General features: G+C 44.1%; 1 protein-coding gene and 1 long non-coding RNA gene across 2 annotated transcripts in view; one reads left to right on the top strand and one right to left on the bottom strand.

Annotated features, from left to right (window-relative positions):
* Positions 1-18,317, top strand: part of LOC6495881 — a 74,026-nt gene that overhangs the window by 32,242 nt on the left and 23,467 nt on the right. The gene's annotated exons all lie outside the window — the stretch shown is intronic.
* LOC123257192 lies at positions 3,532-6,024 on the bottom strand. Its single transcript, XR_006507192.1, has 3 exons — positions 4,351-6,024; positions 3,955-4,065; positions 3,532-3,796 (listed from the first exon to the last, which is right to left on the bottom strand). It is a non-coding gene; the product is annotated as an uncharacterized LOC123257192 (long non-coding RNA).

The following is an 18,317-nucleotide window of genomic DNA, read 5'->3' on the forward strand; positions in this document are numbered from 1 at the left end:
CAAGTTTACTCTTCTCATTCTCATCCCACGTCCTGCACTTACATATATATATTTATTTTTTTGTTTTGTTTTTTTTTTGGCAACATGTAGATGTCGTTGTCTATGGCTGGCCGCCCACGACAAGTGCTACACGAGTGTCAGTAAAATAGTTGAATAATGGCAAAGGCATCCCGAAAAACACCAGAAATGATACAGCCCGAGTGTCTGGTCTTCTCCGGTTCCTATGGCTTCTCTGGCCCGTTGTCGAAAGTTTAATTATCACTGGGTTTTCCCTCTTTTGGGAGTCTCCATGTGAGTTTTAGTTTTGCCTGTTTTTCTGTTTGAATTTGGAAACTTTCGCCCCGCCCCTTCCCCAGTAGCCTCTGCCTCGTCCTGTTCGTCTGGCATTTTTGTGGTCTGAACTGCGAACTTTGTGCATTTGAACTTTTTCTTTTGCCTTTTGCATTTGTCGGGTTTTTCCAGTAGCAGCAGTAGCAGGAGGGCCAGTTCATTTCTGTGGTCAATAGCCATTGCATACTTTGAGGCAAATTCGAGGAAATCACGCATACGCCATGTGTTTGGCAATTAACTCGAGCGCCTGAGCATTTTGTAATGCCCATGTGAGAGCGTCAGGCCAAAATGGTATGCCAGAAAAAATTTACATATTCATGTGCCCATTCGCACAACCGACTTCATGTGTGCTTGCCACTGCCACGCACACCCACTCATGCTCACATATATTTTATCGTAGTTGCAATTTTTTTTTGCCTTTTCGGCCACAGACTCATGCATTTTTATTACTGCTGTCGTTAGTGCTTTGCATATATTATTAGGAGTCGGGAGAGCTGGCGGTTGCAGCTGCAAAATGTGTCCCATTCGTGGGGAAAGTTCCCCAAACGCTGCCTGCCACACTCATTTGCAGCGTTTGAAATATGCCAAGGAACTGCCACAAATTTGTGCGCCGAGAAATCAATGAAATAGCTGCGGAATGGCTGGATGGATGGGTTGTGGCCCATTACACGACTTGACTCACTCCGCTCTCCACCGAAAGTCGTATATAAAACTTGCACTTTATTACGGTGGCCCAGGTTTCGTTGCACAGAGAAAACAGGATGTGATTTTGAAGAAACAACTTCCAATTCCTCCCGAGGGCTTAAATAAATCGTTGAATAAGCAATATTAAAGTGGTAGCTACTTGTTTTCCATTTATTTTCCATTGGAAAACTCTGTATTTTCTCAGTGTCCTTGGGAGTTCTTTAGGTAAATGGTAAACGCTGCCACGTGATGTGCATAGACAAGCAGATTTGCATTGATCATGGCCCGAAATGAAGAACGTGAAAGCCAATTCACTGACACCATCAATTTGCGATAAATCAATGGAGGAGGCCCGCGGAGGTTGCAACAACTGGGTGATGGCTGGTGTGGCAGGTGGGTGGGTGGGTTGGTTGGCTAGCTGTGGTGCATTTGCAAGAATGCATGTCATTTAATCTCTGCTTTTGCCTGCCAGTTTCTGACGTCGTGACAAGTTGATTGCGAATCTCGATTCGATTCGGTTGGATTCCCCATTCAGAGGCACCACTTCGCTCCACTCTGCTCCACTTGGAAAACTTGCCACTCGCACGTTTTCCGGCTTCAATTAAAGCCTCGTTTTGGGACTGAAAACTTTACAGTTGCCAAGTTTCTGCGGCACGGTGTTAGTCTCATTTGAAAATCCATTCCCAGCTCCTCCATCGCACATGAAAATATGCTGGGAAATACAATAAATAGCGGGAGGGAGGAATGGGTGGATGGGAAGGTGTTTGGAGGTTTGGATAAGTGCGAGTACGAGTAAGTGCAACTGGTACAAGGCCGAAAGTTTTTGCAGCACATTGAGCCACAAAGCGTAGAACGTGGCATTTTCTTTTATACATTTGGTTGCAGGTTTTTACCTACCGCCCACCCATACTAGCACCCACACACTCCGCCCATACATATACTCTTGGGTATATAGTATAACTAGTATAGCACTTTCAATGGGGCGTTCGGAAATGTTCCTGTGTGGGCGTGTCGCATTTAAGCCGCAAAAATCGCCTTGGGGTCTACCATCTTATGTGGCTTTAATAGAAAACGAGCGGAAAATCGCTTATTATGCCAAAAGGAAATAGTAGCGCTTCCTCTCCCCAGCTGTATCCTTTAGTTTTCGTATCCTTTTTTTTCTTTTGCTGCTGCTTTTCTCTACAAAATCTGCCACCGACAGCAATCGTAATTTGACTTTATATATAGTTCTGTGTAGAATTAGGCCACTGCTAAGGGGATTTTCCAATTGCTCAGGGAGCTGCCCGCCTGCTCGATCCTCTGGGCTGAGCACTCTTAATTGGATTCGAATGCAAACAGATCAGACAGTGTCTATCCGGACGTACAAAAGAGTTTACGTGACGTGGCATTCTTATCGATTCAATTTCCAGCTCATTGTAATACTCATTTGCCTGTAAAGGCAAACAGTACACAATTGTTAAGCGGAAATGGAGGGGCTTCGGAGGTGGAGGGCTGGGTGGCTGTTGAGCTGCAGCTGGCTGGTGTTAGCAAAAATATTTTCAAAGAAAACATTGTTCATTCTCTCGCACTACCCCCTGGCACCCTCTCGTTTGGGGCAAGCTCAATTTATAAACGATTCGTGCGGCAAATGCATTGGCATGGAATTTTAATTGGATGATTTTTGGCCGAGGCCACGTGTTGGCCAAAAAGGAGAACTATGCCATAAACACAATGTACACGAGCATGGGATTTTAAGCAGCTTTGCCGCCTGCGTTCATTTGCGAGTAGCCGACAAATATTTCAATGCTGTTGTTCCAGACGTTGTGCTGCCAAAGATAATCCCCTAGCTCAACACATATTGTCGAATGGAGTGGAGCCGAAAGGATCCAAGGCGTGGGCGTTTTGGGTCCAGGCACGAACAACTTCCATTTCCACATTGGCAGGCCATAAACGAGAGTGTTTGAGAGTCCGGGACATGGGCGGAGGCACTGTGGTTGCTCCTGCCAAAAGGTGATTGGATATAGTTTATCCCTTATCCTTGTAGGAGAAACTTTTAATAATAAAACTAGGCTTAAAGTGTGGTTTAGTTTGCGGGCAACCACTTGCCAGGGAATTTTTCCTTTCAATATGGTAAAACATAAAAGAGCTAGGAAGAGAGAACAAATTAATCTATTGATAATTTTGAAAGGAATACTTTTACAGGAAAAATCATAATAAATTCCAGCTAATCAAATAATTCCAAGTAATCCTTTTTAATCTCAAGTCGACGAGAGACCAGCCACTGTGTCATGTGTCAGCGTGTTCGTGCTCGGGTTAAAATATCATGTGCGTATGTGTGTGGGAGTGTGGGCCAGTGTCCTTCCATATATGTATAATGATGTGGTCTTCCAGTCTGTCCTCCCAAGCGTGAAATGTATGACAAAAGGAGCAAAACAAAGCGTGGCACTGGGAGAGACATGGAGCAGAGGAGTGCTAAGCTAAAAATACAATCACATCCTCAGCCACATCCATAGCCAAACGCTGGCGAACAACAACCCTGCAGTTCCAGTGTTGAGGAGTTCCTTGTGGAACTCTCCATTACCTGCTCACCATGCATTAGGAATTCCCCAGTGCTGGTATATGAAATTCGTTAAGGAATTTTTGTATGGGATGTCCTATGCATCGGTGACCTGGGGAATTTTCTCCCTAACTGGTTAGGGAATTTCCCCAGGAATACCTGCAAAGAAATCCTAGGGAAGGTATTTGGTATTCTTTGCAAAGAACTCATCAAAGAACTCCTTGGTCATTTTTTGCAAAAAAATCCCTGGAAAGACATTTTGAAAAAAAATCATTGTCTATTTTTAGAAACCCACCACACCAATGTTTTTATGTATTAATTTGTTTTCGCAAATCGTAAACAAGTTTAAATGTTAAGAAACATTTTACAAATATCATAAACTACATTGTATTATTTTTACTTACTTTCGCCTGGACTGGGATTCGAACCTCCGTGCTTTTGTTTAATAGACCAACATGCAAGCCTCTAAGCTATCAAGGAATCGCGCGTAGACTGCGATTGACAATAATATGACTCTACAAAGGTGTATATATCAATCAATCTCAATTATTTTTTAAATCCCCATTTAAAAAAAAGAATAAATGTAAAATTTTATATTGAGGTTGCGATATTAAAAAATAAATAAAAGTAAACATAAAGAAAACTCATAATATTCATAGTCTTCCGGTGGGAATCGAACCAACGATCTAGGATTAACAGGCAGACATCTTAACCATTGAACCATTGGGTTAAAGTTTCACGCGAAAAATATTTAGAAACCCAAGAATATGTGATCATACTCTCCCTCTCCGCTCACTTACTTTGCTGAGAGAATTTTTTTCTCTCATCGACTGTCTTTGCATTTTCTATTGTTTTTAAAGACGTTGCATCTCACTCTTTTCTCAGTGTGTCCCTCTCTATCGTTGAGGAATATTTTCCTTAGTGATTTTTTGGTACTGCAGGGAATGGCAACAAAATCCAGCAAAATCAACACCCAAGCCAAGACTTTGGTAGCAGCTGCTGAAGAAATCCAATAACAAATTATATGCACTAGACAATTGGTCCTTTTATTGCTGAAAGCGACGACAACGGCGGCGACGACTTTTATGCGAAAAGTGCAAAATGATTTACGATTATGTTGATAAAATGGCTTAAATAGTATTTTCATTTCTTGATGCTCGAGTGCACTTTGTGGCATCATTCCAGCTCTGCCAAACACACACATATGCCCTTCGTACAGTCTATGCATGTGTGGCTGAGTGTGTGTGGGTGGACACACACATGGTATACCCCCTCAGTTTCAATTGTCTGTTGCGGCAAAAGTGCCGTATGATTTGTTTGCGCTTAAGCAACGACGACAGCCAACAGAAAACACAAAAAAAAAGAAAATATGGAGAAGAGCAGTCAGAGACTCCTCCAGCAGCATAGCATACTTTTCAGCGCTAGTTGATGTGTGGGAGTGGGCGGGTGAGGAGTGCTTATGCATGTGTGTGTGTGCTTTGGATAGCTTGAAATATTCATGGCCCTGACGCTCCTTGGCCTGCTGTCCCCTTGCTATTTATTTTGTTTTTTACTTGGCCAAGCTTCCCTTTAAGTTCGCCTTCCAAAAGTCTTGACTTTAAAAAGTTTCCCCTTTACCCTTTGCATATGAAATCCTTTTGGAAGCGAAGCCAAGCCAAGGCATGGAATCACTGGCCATATTCAGCCAACATTGGTTTCGTTTATGCCAGCTTGGGATTGAATAATGAATGCCATGACGAAGTAAACCTTGATTCTTCTTGTTGGCTTCCATCTGCAACTTTTCAAGGCACACACAGAAAAATCGAACGTTGAATGTTTTCCTTTTAAGGGCTAATGATAAAAGCAGGACTTTATCTCTGGCAAGGAAAGATATATTAGTTTAAAAGGCTTTGCTCAAAAAACAAATTTCTTAAATACTTTAATAATATTTTTGGTTGAAATGTTTTTTCATGTATAAGCTTATTGATAAAGGCTCCTTGAAAAGTCAGCAGTCGGCAGGCTGTCGGGATGCAGATGTGAAGGATTCAGTATTAATGCACTCGCATGACATAACGAAACCGCAAACATGCCGCCCAGGACTTTTTTTCCTTTGGCATTTGTGCGTGGTTTAAACGCGTTAAAATTACCTGACAGGTGGTGGCAGTCAGTATTAGATGGGGAGGTCTACTAGACCAACCCCTCGCACACCTCCATCGAATCTCATAAACTAAAATCCAATTACATTACACACATACTTACTAAACTCGCCTCGAACGCGCAATTGACTTTGTGTGGGTGGCTGAAGGCAAATTGCCCGTGAAATTATGGCAAATACTTCAAGTTTGAAGGCCAAAGAGGCAGGCAGGCGCCTGGGAAGTACATAAATCACATCTGCCCGGGGCTTTGAAATCAAATTGTTGGCTTATTTGATAATATTTATTGTTATTACACTAGTTACTTGTCAGATTAATGCGATCCTAGGCTCCTATAATCTCTCCAACCGACAAACCCATTCAAATGAAATCGAAATTAATTGGAAAGAAGTCTATGCGAAAGTACCATCAATCGATGATGTTTGAAATCTGAATTAATGATGAGATTATGAGGTGCACTGGCACTTGATGTCGGACTTTAGCCTCAACTACTGACCGGTCAGCCGACCGACTGGCTGAGGGGCTAACTGATTGAATGACCGAATGACTAAATGACTGGCCGATGGACTGGCTCTAATTGGATTTTCGATTTTCTACTTGTTTCACGCACGCAATCCCCTCCAAAAACCGTGATGTCGTTCGTCTGGTTTGTCTGGCTCGCCTGTATTCTTGTTGTCGCCGATGCCGATGCCGCTGATGGCGATTAACTTAATTAATGTCACACACTAATGACAACTCAATGCGATTATGCTGACATCTGCAATGGCCGGAGAGCGACACAACTGACTAAATTAAATTGAGAAATTAACAATGAACTGGCTCGCTGATGGGCTGGCTGGGCGGAAAACGGGCAAAAAGGCGGTGAGGTGGAGCGAATAAATTGGAATTTCAATCGGCAATCCAGCTCAAGTGGCAAACGCGATTAATAAATGAATGGCTAATGAGTGGGCGGCCTATAATCGAGTCAGATGAGTGCATGTTTTTGGAGGGGCGTGACTTTTAGAGCCCCTAATTAGTCCGCTGTTAGCTGTGAATTGCCGTGGAAACGGAAGACCAAGTGGCTGAAGGAGCTGAAGTGTCAGGAACGGCCAAAAGCAATCGAATCGTTAGGCCAACTAATTGAGAATGGGCTTGATTTGGTTTGTTTTGGCCCGACAAGTCAATGGCTCGAGCCAAATGAGTTCTGATCAGGACCTGTGTCAGTCGTGCACTTGATCCACATTCTATATTCTACCAACTGCTGCTCCCAAATCAGCAGCAGATGCAGTAGCTCTGGCAAAAAAGCAAACATGCCCTGACGACCCTTCTTCAGTGGTCCAATTGAGAATGCAAATCTGTTCGCTGAATGCACTTGAAGAAAAGTTTGAATAGAGGATAGAGGTTTTTTAGATAGAAGAAAGGGAAGATCTTCTCTCTTCTCTACTTCAAAGTTTTATTTGTAAAATAAGCATATTTTATTTATAAACATAGAAAGTTTTTGGACCAGTGTCCTTTTTTAATTTTGCGAGTGCCAGGACTAGGACTTGCCGCCTGCTGTTGCTCAATCATCGGCTGGGCTGAGCTGAGCTGAGTTTAGTTGGGCGGACGAGGTCTGGAGCCCCGTCATTGCCAGCCAGTCAGGCAGCCATCCTGAGAGCCAGGCAGCCAGCCAGCCAGCTACACTAACAGCCTATAATCGCAACTTAACATGCTAACGTCGCAGGAGCAGCGGCAGGAGAAGGAGGAGGTGGACCTAGTGGCTGAAGCATCAGTGCAAACATCCTTCACATGCCGGATATCGCACAATCTCTCAAAAAAAAAACAGAAAACAAAAAAAAAATAGTGAAACCAGCTTGACAGGCTGCCATCCTGCTTGTGCCTCCTTTGCCGTCTTGTCGTCCTTTTGGTCCTGAGCAACCTCAACCTCGTCGCTTCCGAGTGGGCTATGTTGCACTAAATGACTCACCCACACACACACATGTGACAGGGGATGTGTCGAGTGCGTTGCACTGAATTTTACAGCTTTTGTTTCGTCCTCCCACTCTCTCCTGCTCTCTCTTAGTGTCCTTTGGATGAGCCTGTGTTTTATATGCGTTTATCTCTCTAGCTGCCGCCTTTTCATGTTGCTCCTGCATCTGCTCTTGTTGTTGTTAGTTTTTTTTGTCGTTTTTTTTGTTGCAACTACTGGGTAGTGGGCTTTCCACGTCGCCGTCTTTGCTTATTGCCAAGAAGAGAGGTCCTTGTGCCTGAGCAACGTTTACAAACATCCAGTTGAGTGGCTCTGAGTGTCATTGTTCTTGAACATTTGAACATGTGTTGTCAATGCGAAACCTGTTCAGCTGAATGCGCCTCCCAAAAAGAGGTCCTGCCTACTGCCTCCTACCTCGTTTGCTTCCACAAATCATCTCATTTCGCTCGAGTGCATGCAAGTCCTTGATTTGATTATGAAAACGATTTCAGTTTCAGTTTCAGTCCAATTTTAATTTGCCATTTCGCGTGGAACCGTAATTTCCAAGAACACAGGAAGCCATAACCAGAAGGAGGAAAAAAATAAGGTCCTTGTCACCTTCTCGCTTCGCTGCTCACTTTTCCAATATCTGTGGCCAAATCCAATATCTTTTTGCTTCTCGACAGCTAAGAGTTCACTAGAAAAAAATCTAGTAACTAATTACAAGCAAATAAAATATTAAAGTACTTAAGTATGGCTTTTAAATTGAATCCTTTTGAGTGCTTCTATGTATCTTTTGTGCAAATCCTTTTCAGAATAAATTTAATTTTGTATATTTGGCCAAGTGCATCCAGTGCGCCAGCTGCTGTCGAAGAAGTGCAACTACAACCATTAGCATTTGACAGAAGAATGGAATAGAAGTCAACAGAAGTGGGGGCCAAGTGAGCCTCTCCGAATGCGAAAAGGCGAAATGGGAAAAAATATTTGCCCTGCCAGAAATTGACAACTGTTTGCTTAGTTGAGAGTGTTTGCTGCCCTCCAGTTCCAGCTCCCAATCCCAATCCCTATGCCTCCCAGATAGTAGTTCCTCGTTGCAGCTGGAAAGCTGGCTGTGAAAGCGGAAATTTGACACTCTCGTTCCCACTTTCACTTTCGTCATTCGCCGTTCGCCTTTCGCCTTTCGCCTTTGGGGCTAGCATCCAATACCCAACACCCACAAGCCCACAATCCTCCACTAACCCAAAAGCCCGGGGCCATAAACAGGAGAATAGGGAATAGTACACAGGCGGGGGAGTGCAGCGAGGCGAGGCTACGAGGATACTGTGGCAGGATAGTGGCAGTGAGGAAGATGAACACATTCCATTTGCTAGAATGTTGCGCGTTATATCAGCTTACGTTTTAATGGCACTGCTGGCGGTGCTCGGCAGTCAATGATATAGTTTCCTTAGCCATTCGCCGGAGCAGAAATGTGCAATTACATAACAGCAAAGACAAAGACCAGTAGCTAGTAGCAACACAAAAAAAAAAAAAACAGGGGCAAGAGATGGGGTCTAATGGCGAGTATCCATGACCGAACTATTTGATTACCAATTGCTGTTGAAAGAACGCGGAGATGGAGGAGTTGCGAGGATATCTGATGATGGCTTTAATTGCCGCATCCATTTCAAAGGAGTGCTAATGCTGCAAATAGCATTAAGCAAAAAGGAGCTGGGAAAAAGGTCCTTGCCGACTTACTTTCCAAAATTTAATCAATCAGCCAAAATGAAATTGCTTCCTTAGCCATGCAATCGATTAGAGGGAAAGTCCTCCTAAAGAAGAAAGTTTTCATTCTGGCGGTATTTGTAAATCGGACTAAGCCCAGATAGTTTTTACTTGTTTCTTGGCGTGTCCATAAATTTGTAATTTGTATTCCGCCCCAAACTTTGGAAAAAACAAACTTGCCACTGGTAGGCGGCATGCGGCAGGCAGGAGACGAATCGATAAAAAGAAATGACTAGCAGAAAGTGTAAATAGAACTATTTGACCCTGGACAACATCATAAATATGTCAGACGACGACCAAAAACAATTTGTCAGCAAGAAGGACGAAGCGGACAAACGGGGTGGCGTTAACATATAATAATATTATGTCCTGCCGCTCCGCCACCACTGCCACCCACTCTGATCCCTCTGCCACCTTAACTGGCTGAACTTTAATCAATAAATTGTACTATTATTAAACTGCTGCCTTCCTTCCACTGCCACTGCCACATCCGCATACTTACATTCGAAGCTCATACAAAAAGCCAGACCGGTTGGCCTGCAGTTTGCTGGTGCACGTTGGACGGGCCGCAAATATTTGTGTGCTGCTTGTGGCAGACTCGTAACGATGCCCCAAAATATGAGTCCGACAAGGACTTATTTGCTGGGCCCACAGGCGGAGATACCCGTGCTCATACATGCGGGTGTGGCAGCCATATCTCCGCTCCTTGCGAGCGTTTGTCCTCTATGTGTGTATGGGTTGTTAGCCTGTGAGTGTGTGTGTGTGTATCCGTATCCTGTGGGTGCTCTCCTTTGGCATCGTTACGCTAACAAGCTGCAGCTGCAGCCACACACTCAAAACAATTTCTAAAACATAAAAAAGTTTTGCAACTCTAGAGTAGATCTTTTAGTTAATGGAATTAAATGGTTGGCAAGTGCCTGAGAATTCCCAAGTCGAAAATCTTGAAAGTTTTTTGTTTCGAAATGGCAAACAAATTGGGAATATTTTCTGCGAGTGCAGTACCCTTTTTCCTTCACACTCTCCTCCAGATGATGGCAAAAGCCAAGCACAATGTATGAAGGATGCCAGCGAGTCCTTTCGAGCAATTTGTCGGGACCGGAGCTAGTGTGCCGGTGGTGCTCTGGCCGCTTGCTTAATTTTACATCAAATTTATAACTGACTTATTGGCACTTGGCACTGGGATTATGCCTTCCAGGCCAGCACTCTCCCAGCCAAAGCCCCAGACAAAAGTTATTACGTATACGCAGCGTGTGTGCCTGTTTTGTGAGGAAATAGGTAAAGTTTTTGCTTCGCCTGCGGCCTCCCAAATTGGGTGACCGGGGAGATCAGGTAGACGCTTCAGAAATTCAAATAGTGCGGTCTGGCCAAGACCGAGAGGAGAAGGCGAGGCAAAGCCCCAAGCTGAAAATACTTCATTTATGCAATTTGCAATATTGGCAACTCAGCATCACCTCCTCGTCCTGTCTGCATTTCCCGCTTCACCGCTGGCAGCTGTCGTCGGTTTTGCCAGCGTTTTCCTCTTCTTTTTTTTTTTATCAAAAGCAATTTTGCACTTTCTTTGGCTTGGCCTTTTAATAAATTCCGCCAAGCTTTGCATTTTCAGCAGTTTTTCCTCGGCAAAACATTTCTCCAGCCCCGACTGGCTGCTGTATCGTACTTTTTTTCTTCATTTTTGCCCGCTGGTCGAGCTGGTTGGTTCGGCTGCTCTTTGTGCTGATTTTAACACTTTTCGAAATTTCCGAGTAGGCCACGAAATTGGCAGAAGGGCACCACGCCAAGGCGAACGAACTGAATTCGGGTTGAGCAGGTTTGGCAGCCAGGTTATTTTGCTTTTTGCTCGAGTCGAGCTGAAGCAGGAGCTGGAGCTGGAGCTGGAGCCTCCCTTCGTCTTAAATTTTTTGCTAGAATTTTAATGAAAATTTAAATAATTGAAAACCATGTTGCAAGTGCCACGGGAGGCAAACCGGAGGGAGAATCGGAGTAAGAGTCCGCTGATAGTGTTGCATATTAATGAGTCTGATGCCGACAACGTCGTCAGCATCCCACTTGCCTACCCACCATCATCAGCTTCCGCTCGAGTGAACGCTGAACGCTTTAAGATACTTTGGTTAAAGCGATTTGGCAGGTAACCAAGAGGTGTCTGGGCTGCACCTTGCACAGCCTTTGACAATGACAAATGAATACTTTTATGGCCGCGACCCCGCCGGGCACAGGCAGTGCCAAAGTAGAGGCCAAGTAAGGGGGCAGGGGCATTAAAACTTTCATGTTGGACCCACCGACACCCCAGACACACGTAAAGAAATATAATTCCCAAGTTTATGTAGAGCATGTTATAGTTGAGGGTTTTAAAGTCATGAATATCATTGGAAATCCTCAAAAAGTTTTAAATATATTCGGAGAATTATTAATACGCTTGCAAGTCCTTAAGCTTTTTTTTTCTGTGCAAACATTTAAGGACACAAACAAACAAACATAGCCATGAAGACAGACAGAATCAGGAGGACGGCGTTACATCCAAGGTGCGACACCTCTAGAATAAGTGTGTGTAAGTGTGAGTGTGGGCGAGGATGAGGATGAGAGTGATGTGAAGTGGTGTGAAAGTAAGTGTGCGGGTACCTGGAAGAAGTCCTGCTAAGGCTTTGGCTTACGCCATGACAGGAAGTGGTCTCAGCTACTTACTATAGTACGCAGTCCTGTCCAACACTTGCCTCTATTTATACAGACAGCCAGCAAGGATACGCTGCACCCTCCTGCGTCCTGCCTGCTGCCTCCTGCCGGCCGTGTCCTGTTTACCAAACGAATTAAATTGTTCGCCTCGAGTGTATTTTGTGTTTTGACGCACAAACATGCCGCAACAACTGTGATTGCCACACTGCCACATCGCACTTGTACGCTCGTTGAACGTTGTTTGTTGTTTGCTCCGCCACGGCCTCGAGGCTACGAATTTGTTAATCTGTGCCACTCAATCACGGCGCCGAGCTGGCTGCCATCAATTTTTGCTCCCTGCCAGCCCACTAATTATGCACGTGCCAGGATACAGTGGAACTCTGTAGCCTATTTGCCAAAACTAGATTATAATAAGGCTCAAATGGCTTTAAATGATAAACTCCTATTCTAATACAATTAATCCTGCAAGCTTTCCATTTCATCGGGATATCGGTTTCTTGTTTTAATTAAATTGGTTGTTTTTGAGAGAGCTTGACTGACATTTCGAGTAATTAAATTAGCTAATAAAATAAATGAAGACGTAGATTAATGATCCCATTCCATGGTAACAAGGACCTGCTCTCTTACTCCTAATCTTGATGTGGACTCGTGCCTATTAAGTTGCCCTGTCGATTGACATTCACATGAGCGACTATAGCTTCGTACGCCCACCTGGGGCAATATGATTAACGACTGCATTCGCACACACCCCGCACCTCGCACCACACACCACATATACACACACACAGTCGCTTAGAGACAAATGTGACGAGCATTTGACATCAATTATCGCGCCTGGCCTTAGCTGCTTGGGTAACCCAAATCTTACCCCAACAAATCAGCCCAAGCCCAGCCCACCTAGCCTTTCAGCTGCCTGTTCCATGAGTACGTGAGCCGGTCCCATCGATTTCCATCCATGAAGTTGGCTTAAGCCTGTCATTGAGTAACGCGACTCGTGTGCAGGCAGGCAGGAAACAGAAACAGAAACCTGAACACGAAACACGAGCCAAGGCCAAGTTAATTGATTTTTTATTAGCAGCCACCCGGCAGCCCAGGCTAAACGAATTTTCTGTATTTTTCCGACCACCCGCACACTCCGACAATCCAATATATATATGTTTTGATTCCCAGCGGCGTAGAACTCACCTGGAGGCCACTACAGTCCAACTTCTCTAAATCGAAATAAATTGAGGTTTCTGCAAGTTGAATGGGATTCATGTCCTGGAGATTAGTATAATAAATTGGCCCCCAAAAGTCAAATCTTTGTGTTAAACAAGTGACTGGCATTTGGTGGAGAAAAATGGAGAAACAATCAAAGAAACTTTTAAACAAAAATTAAAAGGGATAAGCGCTTTTAACTACTAGCTTTTTCTCAAACATTCCTAGAAGTAGTCCTTTAAACTATTTCATTTGCCAAATTGTGGTTTCGATGCGCAACGGTACGGATGTTGGCCAAGAGGCAGAAGATTGGATGCGAAAACCACAAGGAGATACAAAAAATTGTCAATTTTCAATTTGAGTTGCGGAAATATTTTGATTTCCTTTCTGGTGGCGCAGAACCAAACAACAAAAAAAGGTAAAAAATAAAAACCTGGCCATATGCTGGCCAGAAAGCGAGCAGCGGGCGGTGTGGCATGGTGTGGCGTGTGCACTCACGTGTCCCGCTTGTCGCAAATATTTTCCGCTCCATTTCCCGCCGAAGAGAAAGCCAGGGGGCGGGCATGGAACAGAGGACAGGGGAAGAGAACGAGTAAGCCTCAGCGGGCGGCACTTTGTCAGTGCAATAAAAGTTTGCGTGTGAATTGTGCTGCCCAGAAGACAAGTAGAGTGGAGAGTGCTTCAAGCTGCTCCTGCTGCTGCAGGATTAATCAGCTGGGAAAGGAGTCAGAAGCGGAGGAGGACGGGAATGGACTCTGCGGGGCCTTTTGGGGATGCCATGCACTTTAAATTATGCATATAATTCGCCCGCCTGGCCCACCAAGTAATTAAGTAGATAGCAGCCAATGTGAGCCAACACTGCGTATACGTGATATGTATATAATATACTCATATGCATACACGGTGAGAAATGGGAGGATATTAATTATATTTTTGGAAGTAAGGACATTTTTAAAGGGTTCTTAAAGCCTTAAAGACTACCAAGCTTAGTAATTACCAATTAATTATAGTAATTACACAATCTTTTCTTCAAGTGCTAGTATAATCTACATATGACTGGCTGTGTGCGTGGAAGTGAGTGCCTCAAATGAGTATTTACGAGTGTGGGAATGTCTGTGGGATTTTGTGGACAGGGTGCGTGGTCGGGCTTGGCAGCGTTTTAATTAGAAATTCATGCGCCTAGTTGAGCAGCCTCTGTAAACTTTTGTAAGCCCCGCTTGACTGGCTCACTTGACTTGGCCACCGCCCACATCCTGTAACTACAACTCTCTATACTCTTTTTTCCGATGCCTACTTTTATGGGCTGTGCAATGAACGAGGTCCTGTCCTCACTTTTGCATATTGATTGATAAGCCAGCGCGAAATAGACCCAAAAATAAACTGCCGGCCATTGAGGCCATTGATAAATTGCTTTTAGGCTGACACGTCCTGGCCATTTATCAAGCCAATAAAAACAGATTCGGTAGATTGGCAAGGTCAGATCGGTGATTCATTTTGCACATTCCATTCAGCATGCAAATTGAATTAAAGCAATCTTAATTACATCGAAGTGAATTGAGCTGTGCTCCGAAAGCCGAAAACTTTTCTTAACCACAAACCGACAGTGGCAGAGGCAGATGGAGATGGAGAGGAAGAGACAGAGTCATACATTCATTGGCAGAAAGGAAGCAAGGATACAGCATAGAATGAGATGCAGTAACCATGTCCGTGACAAGCACGTAACTGGGAATGTTACTTGGCTTCGGGAGTAAACAGAGTATGTCATTTTATTGAATCAAAAACCACTCAGCTATTGAAAATCAATTTGCTTTGCGGCAACTGCGGAAGTTCGGCTAACAAGAAATTCTACAGAAAGTGTCCACTGGCACGCCCCCTGCCACACACCACGCACCACACACCCATGACTACATTTTCCGCCTTAACACTTGCAATAATAATAAAAGAACATAAAAAAAAGCGAAACTCAGCATTCCCACTTGCAACATCCAGTCAGAAACCAGAACATTTCGAGGTGTGATCAGCAGTCCTTGCACATAACGCCTTTTAAACCAATTCAAAATCGAGTTAAGGGGACAAGGACGAAGGTGTGTGTGTGTGTGTGAGTGGGTGTACCCACCTTAAATTCCCCCAAACTACCATTCACCTGTTTGTATGCAAAATGATGCGGCAACGCCACTGAAAATTGATGGCAGTCACGTAGTAAGAGGAGCATCCGCCAGAAGCTGGGGCCCAGAGAAAATCCACAGAACACACATGGAGAAGGGAGGACAGAGGACGAAGGATGGAGAATGGAGGTCGGAGGAGCCATCCATATATCCCACGTTTTCCGTTTTGTTTTCAGCAATAAAAATAAAAAGTAAAGAGCGGGGCAGCAAATGCAAATTACATTCGGAGGTGGAAAAGATGTGAAGATGCAAGTGTCATTACAGGAAGAATCAGAAGGCATTTCACGCAGCTTAACCAACACATACTCTGGGGCACCCTTGAGGATTTTTTTTTTGTTTTTGTGGCTTAATGAAAGGCTTTGGCCTCTTCGTTATTTTTTGTGCTTTTTTCCTGTATTTTTTTTACGAAGAGCAGCTTAGGGTCATAAAGGAGCATCAGCGAGGGGGAAAGGGCAGAAAGCACAATCACTTTTGCCGAAAATGAAAATAAATAAAGCCAGGGGAAGCCAGGAGGAGCTGGGGAACTGGTTAAGGACTCCAATACAGGACCTTAAAATTCCGGCAAGCCGTGGGCCGATTAAGTTTATCAGCTCGCCCGGACATATATTTGGTGATGGCATGCCACAAAAAGCAAACAACATTCTGCAATTTTAATTGTGGGCAATAAATTTCAGATCGCTGCGAGTCAGACAGGACTACGAGAGGAGCGGCAGGACTTTACATATTTATTAAGTGCTCGGAAAATATGGCAGGTCTGGCACGAATTGCGGTTAACCCGGGCCACAGGCTGACCTGTGCCACCTGGACAGGTTTGACTTGCTCCTGTCATCCGTCCGCACTCACCATTCAATCTTTGCTCTCCCAATCTCGGAGTGACATTTGTTATTGTTGTCGGTTCTGGTGATGCTTCAGCTGCCTCTGTTATTGTTGTTGTGGCTGATGTTGCTGGTGTTGCGTGTGTTGCTGTTGGTTGTGCAGCAGTTGTTGATTGTCAAATGCAAACTGTGTCACTTTCTGCAGAATTTCTGCAGCTTCTGATACCCAATATGAAACTATAGCTGGGGAATTTTGAAAGTTGGGTTTAAAGCCAGAAATGGAATTATTTTTGGAGTATTAAAGAGTATCTGTAAGTCGCAACCATGGAGTCCTTTTTAGTCTCCTGTCTATGCTCATGTGGCAGTTGCAATTGCAGTTGACACAAGCAATTTGGTTGCTCAGTTAATGAAAATTGAAAAGTGCTCGCTCGCATTACGCATACGCCATGGGGTGCCAGCCTGAATTGGATCGATGATGCGTTGTCAGTGGGATGCGGTTGCATAATCGCTGTTCCACATTTCGCGCTGCACTGATCGCATACCCAGTGGCACAGTGACACAGCAGCAACACAAGCGAACCCATTAGAAGTTGCAACAGCTCTACCATCCTCCACCACCCTCTGCTTTCCTTTTTCCCTGTTTCTAAAATCTCATCGCCATTGCAATTTCTCGTCCTGTTCGTCCTGTTCGTCCTGTTTGTCCTGTTTTTGTGTTGAGTCATTTTTGCGCTCAAAAGCACTCACTAAAACAAATAAACACTTTGCGCATTGTTTCGTTTTGACAAATGCGTGTAATTTACGGAAATGTTTGTTTGTCCATCCCTCTCGCTCTTTCTCTCACTCCCTGTCTCCCTCATCCCCCTCGTGCCTTCTCACTCTCTCTGTGCCCCTGTTTATGGCGAACGCAGCTCAGCTCCATGTTTGCTTAATTGTCTTAGGCTTGTTTGCAGAGCTCTTGGACTCCTTAGCCAGACTGACTACGGCGGCGGCAATTAGTTGGAGCTGCTAAAAAGCCATGTCGTAAGTGGAACACTGCGAGAAATTAAAAGAGAGAAGAAGGATAAGCAAAGCTGTAGAAAACCTTGATAAAAAGACTCTTCAAATGACCCAATATCTTCAGGGGAACTGAAGCTACCTCCATTATGCAGGGTTGTGATAAATAGTATAATAGAAAAAGGATATAGATTCCTAGGAGTATCCTTTAAGATCCTGATAGAAAAGATACATAAGAAATTGAAAAACAGAAATTAAAGAAGAATCTCTCCCTATAGATCCTACAGCCTCCCTAATGTCCTTGATAATGTTCATCCCATATATTTGTAATTTTTCCTCGTGCAGTCTGCTAACCACTATGCCGCCAGTGCCTTCCTGCCACACTCTTACACTTACTCTAGATTACAAAGGACTGCAACGGGCTAGAAAAATATAGGTTAAAAACTGAATGTTCTACCCCACATACAATATATATATTTTTTTCTTCCCTTCCCTATTTTTACCCTGACCACCGCGTTACCCTCCGGGTGCTTTGGATCATCAAAGTGGCAATAAAATATGCCTTCATATTGCCAGTCCTCGAATGGCTCATCGTGGGCCAATTGAAATGCTTATTACAAGGTGGGGGGCAGAGATTGAGAAGGGGGCGTGGCAGCGGCAGCGGCAGCATCTGGTATCGGGACTATGGTTAAGCAGATCAAGCGTGGAATCACAAAGACCCGACTCCCTTTGTTGGCCTGGCCTGCTTTGTTGTGGCCTTAATGAGGAAATTTCCATTGGCCTGGCTGGCTCGAGTTGGCAATTTACGATACCTTTGTGGTTTCAATCTAGCAATGGGCAACATAATTAAAAATTGTGACAGCCATAAATTTTGTTTGGGTCTCCTCCGAGACGAGAGATAGCAGATAATTAAAGTGGCCAAAAAAAAGGACCCTCTCCGCCATTTCTCTCGGAAAAAAGGAATAAGTTTAAAAAGGAACTCAACTGGTTTCTAAACTGTTTCTCTTAATGCTCCTTCAGCTCGTGCTGCTCTCCCGTTTGGTTAGAAAAGTAGCTTAAAAAGCCAACTGAAATCAATTAGGTCGCAATTTATGTCAGAAAAGTGGAAGCC

Source organism: Drosophila ananassae, chromosome 3L (assembly GCF_017639315.1).
Source record: "Drosophila ananassae strain 14024-0371.13 chromosome 3L, ASM1763931v2, whole genome shotgun sequence".
NCBI classification, from domain to species: Eukaryota; Metazoa; Arthropoda; class Insecta; order Diptera; family Drosophilidae; genus Drosophila; species Drosophila ananassae.